Source organism: Myotis yumanensis, unplaced genomic scaffold (assembly GCF_028538775.1).
Source record: "Myotis yumanensis isolate MYYU_CA2020_CCGP unplaced genomic scaffold, mMyoYum1.0.hap1 SCAF_2, whole genome shotgun sequence".
Classification (NCBI taxonomy): Eukaryota; Metazoa; Chordata; class Mammalia; order Chiroptera; family Vespertilionidae; genus Myotis; species Myotis yumanensis.
Genome location: NW_027223753.1, coordinates 85,004,949 through 85,018,049, shown reverse-complemented (window position 1 = coordinate 85,018,049; position 13,101 = coordinate 85,004,949). Strand labels below are relative to the sequence as shown.

Here is a 13,101-nt window from a genome sequence, read left to right as displayed (position 1 = left end):
ACTAGAGGCCCAGTACATGAAATTCATGCACGGGTGGGTCCCTAGGCCTGGCTGGCAATCAGGGCTGATCAGGGTCAGGCTGATCAGGCCCAGGCCGGAGAGGAGGTGATGGTTGCCAGGCCGAGCATGGAAGGAATGGATGCCAGATGCTGACACCGCCATTGTCAGCACCCCACCACCACGCAGTTCCCTGCCTCCCCGCTCCTCCTTCCCTTGCTGCCACACCACCACCGTGACTGGTGGGCGGAGGGCCAATCAGGGCCTGCTGACCAGGGGGAGGGATGGGACATGGGAGGTTGGCTGTCAATCCCAAGGAAAGAGCCGGCCCTCGTCTGCCCTGGGAAAGGTGCTGCATCCACTGCCACCCACCCCCAGTTCCCTGTCCCAGACTGGGGCCCGGTCGGGGGAAGGGACTGCAGGAGGTTGGCCAGTAGGCCCTGATCAGGAGATCAGGGCCTGCTGGCCTGAGGGAGGGATCTCAGGAGGTTGGCTGGCTAGTTGAGGTTGGTTATGGGAGCGCACTGACCACCTGGGGGCAGCTCCTGCATTGGGCATCTGCCCCCTGGTGGTCAGTGCACATCATAGTGACTGGTCATTCTGGTTGCTTAGGCTTTTATATATATAGATTTGTTTTTCATTTTCCATAGTCTTCTATTCTGAAATTCTCTTTTCTTGTCAAATCCTACACATATTTTTTTTTAAATATTATTTATGGTTTTTAGAGAGAGAGAAAGAGAGAAATAGAAACATCAATGAGAGAGAAATATCGATTGGCTGCCTCCCACAAGTTCCCTACTAGGGATTGAGCCTGCAACCTGGGCATGTGCCCTGACTAGGAATCAAACTAGTGACCTCTCTGTGCATTATCTGACACTCAACCACTGAGCCACATTGGCTGAGCACACCCTACTCATTCTTTTTTTTTAAAAATATTTTTATTGATTTCAGAGAGGAAGGGAGAGGGAAAGAGAGATAGAAACATCAATGATGAGAGAGAATCATTGATTGGCTAACTCCTGCACGCCCCCTACCAGGGATCAAGCTCACAGCCCGGGCATGTGCCCTTGACTGGAATCAAACCCGGGATCCTTAGTCTGCAGGCCAATGCTCTATCCACTGAGCCAAATCGGCTAGGGCCCCTACTCATTCTTTAGGCCTCTTGTCTTTTATAAAAACTTATTCTCTCTCCTTCTCTTCCTCCTACTAGCTAATGTGTATCCAGCATTTATTCTGTCAGATACTATTTTAGGTACCTAGCATATATCAACTCACAAAACACTCAAGACCATATATTGACTTATAAAACCTTCAAAACCACCCAGTGAGGTAGGACTGTTTTACCTCCCTTGTGCAGATGAGAAACTAAGAAATAGAAAAGTAAAGTAACCCTCTCAACAGCGCACAGCCAGTGGGTGATGGAGGTGGGATTCAAGCCCAGGCAGTGGCTCCAGAACTGCCCTCTTAAGCACCCCACCAGTTACTCTTAGATCTGCCAATTTCCTGAACTCCAATGATCTTTTTTTTTAAAGCAAGGAAAGTGATAATTATGATCATTTTATTAGAAAAAGAACTTATACTGTTTGTTCTATTGTATTTGATGCTTTAAATTTAGTTCACATCTTTTTATGTCTCTGTGTATGGATCAGCTTTATTCTTTTTTAACAGTAGCATGGTATTCCAAAGTGTGAATTGCCAAATTGTAATAAGAACCCTACTGATGGATGGACTGTGTTCATGTTTGCAGTGTCATGCACAACTGCATTTTAAATTGCCTCAAAAGGAAGAAACCCATGCTGGGTTGAACTGAAATAGAGAGTGTTGGGCCAAAAGGCTCTTAAAAAATGATAAATTATGCAGCAGAGAAAAAAAAAATGGCATAGAAGTGACCAAAATTGTCTCAGTATTGTTGGGGATATTGTTGGGAAATTAAATGATTTATGTGAAAAATCTTTTTCCTATGCAACATTTAACTATGGAATAGACACATTTTGCTGTTAGACCATCCTGGCAGGGACACAAGGGGACCAATCACAGGCCTGCTTAGAGTAAGATAGTATATGGAAGCATTACTGAGGTTTTCCTATGGCTGGAGCAAGCTGTCAGCAACATCTTCTCTGAAAAATGCTTAGGCCAAAAATAGTCTTTGCTCTACTATATTGAGTTGAACTCTGTTTTCAATCAAGCTGCTATTCAAACACTGGAGTAGGTCCAAAATTGCTTTCCTGAGGAAAAGTCTGTCTTTGCTACAGATTGTGCGGCCAGATAAAGTGGGCTTCTTACTTTCACAATGGATTGCCAGACCTGCAGCCACTTGTCCTGTGTGCAAGAGGATGGCTCCCACTCAACTCGCTGGCAAAGGGACCAGCTCGCAGGTCCCATAGTGCACTGGTGCAAGTCTGCCCATGGCCACATATATACGTAACAGCAAGTGGCACAAATAATCACATCGCTTTAAGAAATGGATTATTAGTTCTAAACAACTGAACTGTTGCCTTCATTTCTAATGCTTCCCCTTGCTTCAGCACACACACACACACACACACACACACACGCATGCACAGAGAGAGAGAGAGAGAGAGAGAAGCCAATAAAGTAAATAATTTAAAGAAACCAAAAAAAATGAATGCCAATCTAGCAGACCTAAGTTTATTTTATTTTAAATACAACTTTATGAAATCTGTTAATCCTCACTGTCAGTTATAACTGAATTATATGTGCTTTTGAAAGCTGTGTAATGGATAGCATCTTGTGCATAATTGTTGAAATATGTTTTAATTGTATAATTTACATCTGAGATTCCTTGTCAACCATAAAGTCCATAAAGACACAACCTCACTATATTCCAATACCATATTTTAAGGAAAAATTGGATTTGATTGGCTTGAGTGCTTCTTGAGGGTATGGAACCTACTGCACATGTTTTTTGTTGTTGTTGTTTGTTTTTTTTAAAAATATATATTCCATTGATTTTTTACAGAGAGGAAGGGAGAGGGACAGAGTTAGAAACATCGATGAGAGAGAAACATTGATCAGCTGCCTCCTGCATACCCTCCAATGGGGATGTGCCCGGAATCAAACCCAGGACCTCTCAGTCCACAGACCGACGCTCCATCCACTGAGCCAAACCGGTTAGGGCTACTGCACATGTTTTTAATTACTCGGATACTTCCTGCATGTGAGGATGGGGACTTTGCTTGGCTTCACTACTGAATCTTCAACACCTCCCACCATGTCTGGCCCATAGCGGGCCCTTAACAAATGTTGAATAAATAACTAACTTACTTTCTGAAATGAGACATGGTATCTGTGCTGGTTTATCTTTTCTTAATTTTTTCCCTTTATTGATTAAGGTATTACAAATGTGTCCTTATCCCCTCGTTGTCCCCCCATCCTCCCACTCATACCCTTCTCCCCCTCCGCCCCCACCCCTCCGCCCCGGTGTCTGTATCCATTGGTTATGCTTACATGCATGCATATAAGTCCTTTGGTTGATCTTATGTGTCAACTTGGCTAGGTTAAGATACCCAAACATTTGATCAAACATTATTTTAGATGTTGCTGTGAAGTTATATTTTAGGTAAGAGTAACAAAGTCAGTCAATTCTGTGTAAAGCAAATAACTCTCCATAAGGTAATTGGCCTCATTTAATCAGTTGAAGGTCTTAAGAGAAGAAAGACAGACTTTTCCTGAGCTATGATGCTGCCGGCAGACTTTGCACTCAACTGCAACATCAACTCTTCCCTGGGTCTCCAGCCTGCCAGCTTGGGTTGCAGATTTTTATAGTTTCCATAAATGCATGAGCCTATTCCTTAAAATAAATCTCCATGTATACGTATTTGTAGACACACACATCCTAGTGGTTCTGTTTCTCGGAGGAACCTCTAACCATACAGTCTCCCTTAGCTATTTACTCTTTCAATGAATCAATCAATACACTTCATTCCAAAAATCACACTCATCCACCAAACTCCAACACCCACCGAAGCCAGACACAACCCCTGACACCAGCTATTGACTTCAACTTCTCCACTAGGCAGAGTGTTACCTCCTCACTGTTTCGTTTTGCTAGTGATGCAAAGCACCTGCACATGTTCTCTCTAGAGAAGCAGGTGCCGAGAGCCCTGCGCATGATGAAGCCACGCTGCGACAGCGGCAGGTGAGGCCCTGGCTCCCCACTGGGCTCTTAGGGGAAAATACTTCCCATGGTGAAGCTGAGTGGCTGATGGTATCACTTCCTCTAAATATTTCCACTCTTTACGAGTGAAGCTGTGGGTGGGGAATTTCAGAGTCATGGAAACTAGTCAGAAGGTTACAAAGGGTTCACAAACACTGTGCTAATTAGTCCCATACACTGTAAGGAGAAGATGACTCTAAAAATACATTGGTACGAAATGTGGTCCTCTTCCGCATTCAGCAAAGCGATGGGCCCTGGCGGCGCCTGTTTGCCCATCTGGAGGAGGATGTGTTCATAAAGAGTTTTCATAGACACCCTTCTACCCGGGTTCCTGTGGCAGGGGAAGTGGGCTGGGAGGGTGAAAGCTTTCCTGAGTGTGCCGGCAATGAACACGATTTTTCATCCCTGAGTACGTTTTATCTCAGGAGTCAGTGATACCCCTTCCTTGTCTCTGTTTCAGGTCTCTTACCTCTCTTGATGTTTTTTTTTTTCTTCTGACCCTCAAGTTCTTAATTCATTCACTTCTTATCCACAGTTAAAACCTATTTCTAGCATAAGACAAAGCTTCTTGCCTGTGCTGGTAATATTTAATACGTCAGAGAAGGAGAAATTTGGAGAGCATTGTGCCTTCCTGAAGTTACATTCGTAGGCTTCATCTCTAGCAATTACCGAGCACTGCCCATTGATAGAAGTGATAGATGTCATATGTCTGAACAATAGGATACCGGGAAAATGGTATCCTATTGTTCAGACATAAGACATCTGTCACTTCACATCTATTTGCATCGGCATGGATGACCCTCCAAAATAATGTGGAGCCTGAGAGCCAGTTTTGGAAAAATAAATATGTTGTGATTACATTAGTGAAAATTTCCCAAACAGGCAAAAATAAACTGCATATACACATAAATTATATGTCAATTAATTTGTATGGAAATATATAAAAATTGCATATACACATATGCATTTATGTGTACATACAGACATATGGTGCTAAGTCTGCAGTTCCCTTCCTTTGTGGGAGGCATGGGTGCAGATGGGCACAATCGGTTAGGAGCGTGCAGCAGGCTCAATTGAGGGTTGGTAAGGTGATCATGTACTTGTTTTATTGTTTCCACTATTATCTAGAATATGCATAGACATGATACAATCCTCTTTGTAGTATGAAATGTTTCACGATACTTCTAAAATTTCTAAATTGAAATTTACCCGGATTATTAGCCCTTCGTTATCACCTTCCTTGGAAAGTGGACAGGCCAGTGGCTTGGACAAGAACAGGAGCTTAGAGAAATTAAACCCAAAGTTAACTGAGTTTAGACCTCTGTGAACCAAACCTTCTACCTGAGGAGATTGTGAAAAGGAATGTGGAGGCAGTGACACCTCCGCCTGTCACCTCATTTCACCATTGCCAAGTGACTTCTAAACCCTGAGTATTTTTCCATGCAACTAGAACTACCATATAAGGAAGCTTTGTGGTGTGCCACTTTTCAGTAGTCTATACTAGCGCTGCCTGGATATTTGGGAGCCAATGTGGAGAGTGAAGTTATGTGTTTGGATGACTAAAAAGGCCTACAACAAGCAAGGGTAGCTTGGACATCCTCTGCCCTGGCCCACACCATTCCTAGCCCTGTGGCACACACTGGACAGGCACTGGATGAGTAAGACAGCCCTGCTCTCCAACAGCTCTTATGGGGCTCTGCCCATCTTCTCTCATGCCAGTCCCACCTGCCAGTGTTTGCCATTGTACTGCCAGTACAATCAGAAACATGTTCCTTTATATAAATTGTCCCACATTTCTTTTTTATTTAAAGACAATTCTATTTAAAAGAAAAAAACATTTATACCACTCCTGAAAATAAAAACAGTGCCATTGCAGTTACTAGCAAATAATCATGAAAAATAAATTCAAAATAAAAAAACCACCCACAAACCATGCTATTACCTTTTAGCTAGCTACCATTGCCTACCAATGGCTCATAGCCTGAGATCCACTTTCTCTTTGTTAAAAAAGTAAATGACAATGGATAGAGGATGTTAAGATCGGGCCCAAATTAAAAGAGTGAAAATGAAAATGCTTTCTCTCTGTGACAAAGTCTAGTGATTCAATGTGATTTAATAACACATCTGTGTATTTTTAAAATATATTTTTATTGATTTCAGAAAGGAAGGGAGAGGGAGATAGAGATAGAAACATCAATGATGAGAGAGAATCATTGATCGGCTGCCTCCTGCACACCCCCAACTGGGGATTGAGCCCGCAACCCTGGCACGTGCCCTTGACCGGAATCAAACCTGGGACCCTTTGGTCCGCAGTCCGACGCTCTATCCACTGAGCAAAACCAGCTAGGGCAACACATCTGTGTATTGCATACCATGTAAAATTATTATATGGTGCCCCACACTTTGGAAATTTTGATGAAATGAGAAGAAGGTGGACAGAGAAGCAGAAGGAAACTGGAAGGGAATAGTAGGATGTGTCTTCATGGGTACAGCTTCATGCAAGGCACATTGAGTCGAAAGGAGCTCTCCCTGTAATAGTTAACCTGGGACCTTCCTCCCAGGGGATCTCAGAGGGGAGGAGGAGGACCTTCCCCCATAGGGCCTTGAAATGGCTATGAGGAATATCAAAACGCAGGCACCTAAGGTCAAAGAGTTGGTCATTGGAGAACAGAGGATGAACCAACTTGAGTATCCACAGCATGTGTTGCAGGTGGTTTTGAGTTCCTCCAGAAGCCGCCCTCACACAGGATTCAAGTGCATGTGGTTTAAGAAGTGATCCCAGGACACCCTGGTGGGGAGTTAGCAGTGGGGGAAGTGAAAGGGGAGAAAGGAAAGCCATGAAGGGCACAGCAACTATGGTGGACAACTGGAACTTAAACCCATGTGGAAACTTTGGGAAAAGGTCAGACATGTATCTTAAGAGTTATTCCACTCCTGCCTGAGGGAACTGGGATCCTTAGAGCCCAGTGGTTCCCAACCTTTTTTTGGCCATGCCCCACATAAGCATCTCTAAAATCCTAATGCCCTCCCCTCCAGACATATAATTCTTAGTTTTCAAAAAGTAAACTCTTATTCATGTGGAGGAAGCCTAAAAGGCCTTTAACTTGGTCTAAACAAGCTTCCAAAGAACATGGCATCCATGAAAGAGAAAAGTAAAAGAATGAAAGGACAGTTGAAGTACTAAGGAAGAAATCATTAAGAAGTTGTTAAAAAGAAATAATAATGGGAAGTGGTATGGAAAAAATAGTAAATACAGTTTCAAAACATATAATAGAGAACTGAAATGTATAAAGATGTCATAATGCATATTTACATACTGTATATGAGGCCCCTAGAACCATAAGAAATGCAATAATTCACTATTAATAACTCATTCTCGAATTGCCCCCCCTTAAAAATCAAATTGCCCTCCTGTGGGGCATGTGCCCCACAGTGGGAACCACTGTTAAAGCCCATTGGAGAGTTAATTTGGGGGCATTTTCATTCACTTTTGGGCAATTACAGTGGTGCTGCCTGGCTTGGAGAAAGTCCTCAGGTCCCGATTCAGGCTGCTAAGAGTCAGCCCAGTCCTGATGAGGCCTGAAGGACTGTAGGTAGGACCCCAACTGCTTCTATGACACTCTTCTCTGCTAGTAACTTTAAAATATTATCACATTTAATCCTTACCACAGCCCTCAGCATAGCTATTTCCCTTATTTTCACATAGAGGAAGAGGCACCAGGAATTATAACATTGACCGAAGTATACATCCTGTATTCTCCTTCACCTCTGGTTATACCTTCTGAGTCTTCTTCTTCCTTTTTTTAAAATATTGAAGTGAAATTCCAATAACATACATTAGCCTTTTTAAAGAGACAGTTGTGTGGTATTCAATATATTCAGAATGCTGTGTAATCAGCACCTCCATCTAGTTTGAAAACATTTTTATCACCCCAAACGGAAACTGCATACCCATTAAGCAGTTGCTTCCCATTTTTCACTACCACCAGCCCCTGGTAACCATCAAGCTGCATTCTTCCTCTGCTGATTTACCTATGCTGGATATTTGATATAGATAGAATCATATACTTTTTGTTCCTGGATTCTTCCACTTAGCACAATGTTTTTGCGACTTATCAGCGCTGTAGCACGTGTCAGTACTTCATTCTTTTCTGTGGCTGAATAAACTCTATTGTATGGTTATACCACATTCACTTGTTGATGGACATTTAAGTTGTTTCCACTTGTTTGCTATTGTGGGTAGTGGTCCTATGAAAATGCATGTACATGTACTTATTTGAGTCCCTATTTTCAGTTCTTTTGGGTTTATAACTAGGAGTGGAATTGCTGGGCCATGGTGTAATTTTGTGTTTAACTTTTCAAGAAACTATCCTAGTCTTCTTGAAGCGCTCATTCTCCTGTACCTCTATTTAAATGTTAGAATTTCTCGAGGTTCAATTCTAAGCTACCCTTCTCTTTCCTCATTTGGTGCTGTTAAGTATAGTCATATACTGCATGACAGTGTTTCATCAATGACAGGCTGCATGTAGAACAGTGGTCCCATGAGATCATAACGGAGCTGCAAATTTTCCATTGAATAGTGATGTTGTAGCCATGATGACATCCAAGCAGAATGCATTACAAACGTGTTTGTGGCAATGCTGGTGTAAACAAATCTACTGTGCTGCCAGTCATATAGAAGTATAGCACTTACAATAATGTACAGTAAATAATACTCAATAAGGAGAATTAATGGCTAAGTTTCTAGCTTTTGTACTTCCTATACTGCACTTTTTATCATTATTTTAGTGTGCTCTTTCTACTTATTAAAAAAGTTTGCTGTAAACTAGTATACTGTGATATACTGGCAGTAGCCTTATACATCTGGTGTTTGCAGTGTCTCTTGATTGTACAATTTTTTCCTGTGCTTGATTTAATTTCATGTTATTTTGTTTATCATGGGCCCCAAGTGTTTGTACAATGACAAAATTGCCTAACGACACATTTCTCAGAACATATGCCCATCGTTAATCAATGCCTGACTGTATGTATCACCTGTACTCATGGCTTCAATTACCATCTGGGTCTGGGTATCCTTGCTGTCCACCACCAGGTCCTGTTGATTTTCCTTTCTAAGCTGACTAATTTCTAGTTGTATATTCTGTCTCCACTGTCACCACTCTTATCTTGTCTGTACTCCTATAGACGTCCTTGTGTGGCTGACTTTATTGATCTAACTGGTCTCCCTGTCCACAGACAAGGCCCTTCTCATCCATTCTCCATTCCATACCAGGAGGGATTCCTTTAAAATGCAGGACAGATCACAGAACCTCTAGTGTGTTCACCTTTCAGAACAAGCAACATTTTTAATGCTGTCCCTTTAGGCTCATTTTGAGCTACTCCCCTCTTCCCTCTGGCCACTGGCCTTAATTGTGCTGGACAATTCTGTGGTCTCCTGTCTGAGGGCATGGTACACTGTTCCCTCGGTCTGGAGCATTAGCCTTGTGAACTTACAGTTTTTACAGTTCTCATATCCATCTCCCTTACAGAAACCTTCCCAACTCCAGGTGAGATCAGGTCCCCCACAGTATATTCTGGTCCTCATCACATTTGTGTACTTTTAAAAAGTATATATTTTTATTGATTTCAGAGAGGAAGGGAGAGGGAGAGAGAGATAGAAACATCAAGGATGAGAGAGAATCATTGATTGGCTGCCTCCTGCATGCCCCACACTGGGGATTGAGCCCACAATCCCGGCATGTGCCCGGACCAGGAATCAAACCGTGACTTTTTGGTTCATAGGTCGATGCTCAACTAGCCATGCTAGTCAGACACATTGGTGTACTTGCTAATTAACGTGTGGACTGTACTTTTGAGAGGAGATGGGGCAATGTCAGTTTTGCTTCAACTTATGTAAGTTTTGACTTAAAAGTGGATATTCACTAGATGTCTGTTAAATTAATTAACGGGAAATGGTGGAGCTCTAACTCAAAACTGATTTCATGTCCTTCCCTTTCCACTGCTCCACCTGCCCCATCCTTACAACAGAAATGTCCTTGAAAATAACCAAACTGGGGAAGAAACAGAAGCAAGAAGGAAAACCGCAGGGCTGGTTCCCAGGGTCTGTCATGGACATTGCTCCTCACCCACTCTTCTGGGTGGGAAACCAGCCTCCCGGGGAAAGGAGGGCTCTCCTGCGGGAGGAAAAAGCACTGCAGCACCCACTCCACCTCTCGTCACCAGCACGGGGAGAAGACTGCCTGCCCTTCACACAGCCTTCAGCATGTAGCAGTCACCCCTTACCCATGGGAGATAACATTCCAAACCGCCAGAACCTGGGATAGCACCAAACTTTATATAAACTACTAGAGGACCGATGCATGAAAATTCGTGCAAGATTAGGCCTTCCTTCCCCTGGCTGCCAGCACTGACTTCCCTCCGGCACCCGGGACCTGAGCTGCTTTGCTCCAGCTACTACTGCCAGGCACCCGGGACCTGAGCTGCTTCGCGCTGGCCTCCCAGGCTGCTTTGCTCCGGCCGCTGCTGCCACCCACTGGTTCCCTGTGGTTTCCCGTTTGCCATGCTGAGATCGGAGCCTGCAGGAGGGGGGTGTTTGTGTGTGTGTGAGGGGGAAACGAGAGGTGGTCAATGCACCATATGGCAACTGGTCGAGTGGTCGTTCTGGTCATTATGCTTATGGTGCCTGGTGTTTTATTACATAGGATTTCTTTACTATACACACATACCTATGATAAAGTTTCATGTATAAATTAGGCACAGTGAGAGATTAGCAATAATAACTAATAATAAAATAGAATAATTATAATAATATACTGTAATAAAAGTTACATGAGTGTGGTCTCTCTCAATATATCTTATTTTACTGAACTCACCTTTTCACTTAAAGGTCAGATTTTAGAGCTTCTCTTTGGCATATCTGAATGGCCAGCATCCCTACTTTTGCACTTGGGTCCATTATGAAATAAAATAAGGTTTCCTTGAACACAAGCATTGTGATGCCAAGACAGTCAATCTGATAACTGAGCCGGCAACTGTGACTAGCAGGTGGGGAGTAGATACATGTGGAGATGCTGGACCAAAAGATGATTCGCATCCCGTGCAGGATGGAGCAGGACAGTGCAAGATGTCATTGTGCTACTCAGAACGGTGCATAATTGAAAACTTGGGGATTGTTTATTTCTGGAATTTTCCACTTAATATTTTTGGACCACAGTTGATGGCCAGGTAACTAAAACCACGAAAGTAAAACCTCAGATGGGGGAACTAATGTATAACCCTTTTAGAATAGCTTCCCCCTTTGAATTTGTATATGTTCTTTATTTTTAAATAATTTCAACAAGACAAAAAGTGCCCTTGAATCCTTCGTGGAAGAAAGGCAATTGCATGGATGAATGAGTTAAATGAATTAATAAATATAGAGAAAAGTGTGAATGGAGCTGTTGGTGTGGCCCAGTATGGACACATAGAACAAGTGCAATTTGTCCCCAACCCCTTAGAAGGGATGCTGATGACCAGTTCTCTGCAGACCTGGGACACACACTGAGTTCAATTCTCAATCACCATTTCTTGCCCCCCTAGGAGTCTTTCCCAGAGAAGCTGAATATGGATGGCAGCGTAAGTGACTCTAATCCATCACTAAGTGGAAGTGACAGCCCACACTCTGAAGTACTGAAATAATTTAGGAAAAGCAAAAGCTCAAGGTTATCACAGGTAAGCTCTCTGAGGACGGTAGGGAGAGGGAGGAGCCATCTACTTTACACACCAGGAAGTACCTGCCCAGGATGATTTAAAAAAATAGAATCACAGAGGCTTTAAGTTGCATTAAAGCCAGTGCCTCCAGGTCAACTCGAAGGAGGCCTGGAATCACTGTTTCTCCTCTGGGGCATGTTGAGTCCCTCCCACCTCCATTTAAGGGGTGTTAACGGTGGGAAACACCACCAGATGTCTGACACCAACTCAGGAAGTCAGAGTCTGAGTGAGTCTCCCCACTTCTCCCCTCAGTTCACAGCAAGGGTTTGAGAACTCACCCAGGGCAGCACCATTGGTGGCTCCTCTGGTCTCCCTGGTATCCTTGCCTTTCTCTGGGCAGCAGGCAGGAGGTGGTAGCTCAGTTCTGAATCATGATCAAACTTCTCTTGTTGCAGCCACCAGCCTTGCTTCTAAAGGCAGCTGCAAGCATTTCCCTACTGAGCAACCACACACGTAGAGTATGAGTGGCGTAAGCGTGTGTGTGCTTTTCCTTCCGGTGCTGTGAAGTGATGTTGTCTCAGTTCGTTTCCTCTCAGAGCTTTTTTTTTTCTTCTCTCTCTGTCAGAACTGATACACTGTGGACGATTTGTAGTTTAGGGACAGGTAAGAAATCTAGTTTGAATCTATACTGTTTGCTACCGTGAGAAAGATGGGTGATCTTTTAATTATTAATGCAATACCACTCTGTGGAATGCACTTTCTAATTGGCATAAGCTCCTTTCGAGGCTGCATAGAGGCAAAAGTTAGTCTATTTTAAGGCCAACCAAATTGGGATTTTTGTGGCTTTATGGACTCCATATGTTCCAGAGTTCCACTATAAGTTGACACAAAACATCCTTCCATTTTACAAGTATGTATTGAGCCTATACCCTGTGTTAGGCACCCTGCTAGGGGCTAGGTATGCAAATGGAGACTCTCCTACTTAAATGTGATGAGTGTGTGGAAGGGAATTGGAAAATTACTTAGTCCCAAGACCTTTGTGTTTTTTTGGCTGTACTTTTGAGTAGCAGACAAGTGGATATGCTCTGAAGCCAAGCTCCCACGTTTGAATTACCTCTACCCTTTAAACTCTTTTGCATTTCTGTGTCTTAGCTTTTTCATCTGCAAAATGGGAATAGTCATAGGGTTGTTGTGAGAATTAGATAAGTTAGTATATGTAAAGCATTAAAAGAGTACCT

The 13,101-nt window shown here is 43.1% G+C and overlaps 1 protein-coding gene across 1 annotated transcript in view; it reads right to left on the bottom strand.

Moving 5' to 3' along the window:
* The window catches only part of NEDD9 (neural precursor cell expressed, developmentally down-regulated 9), a 177,806-nt gene extending 165,457 nt beyond the window's left edge, over positions 1 to 12,349 (bottom strand). The window contains exon 1 of the mRNA XM_070405732.1: positions 12,202 to 12,349. The gene's annotated coding sequence lies outside the window, so the exon portion shown is untranslated. The remainder of the gene's footprint in view (positions 1 to 12,201) is intronic.
* Between the last annotated feature and the right edge of the window lie 752 nt (positions 12,350 to 13,101).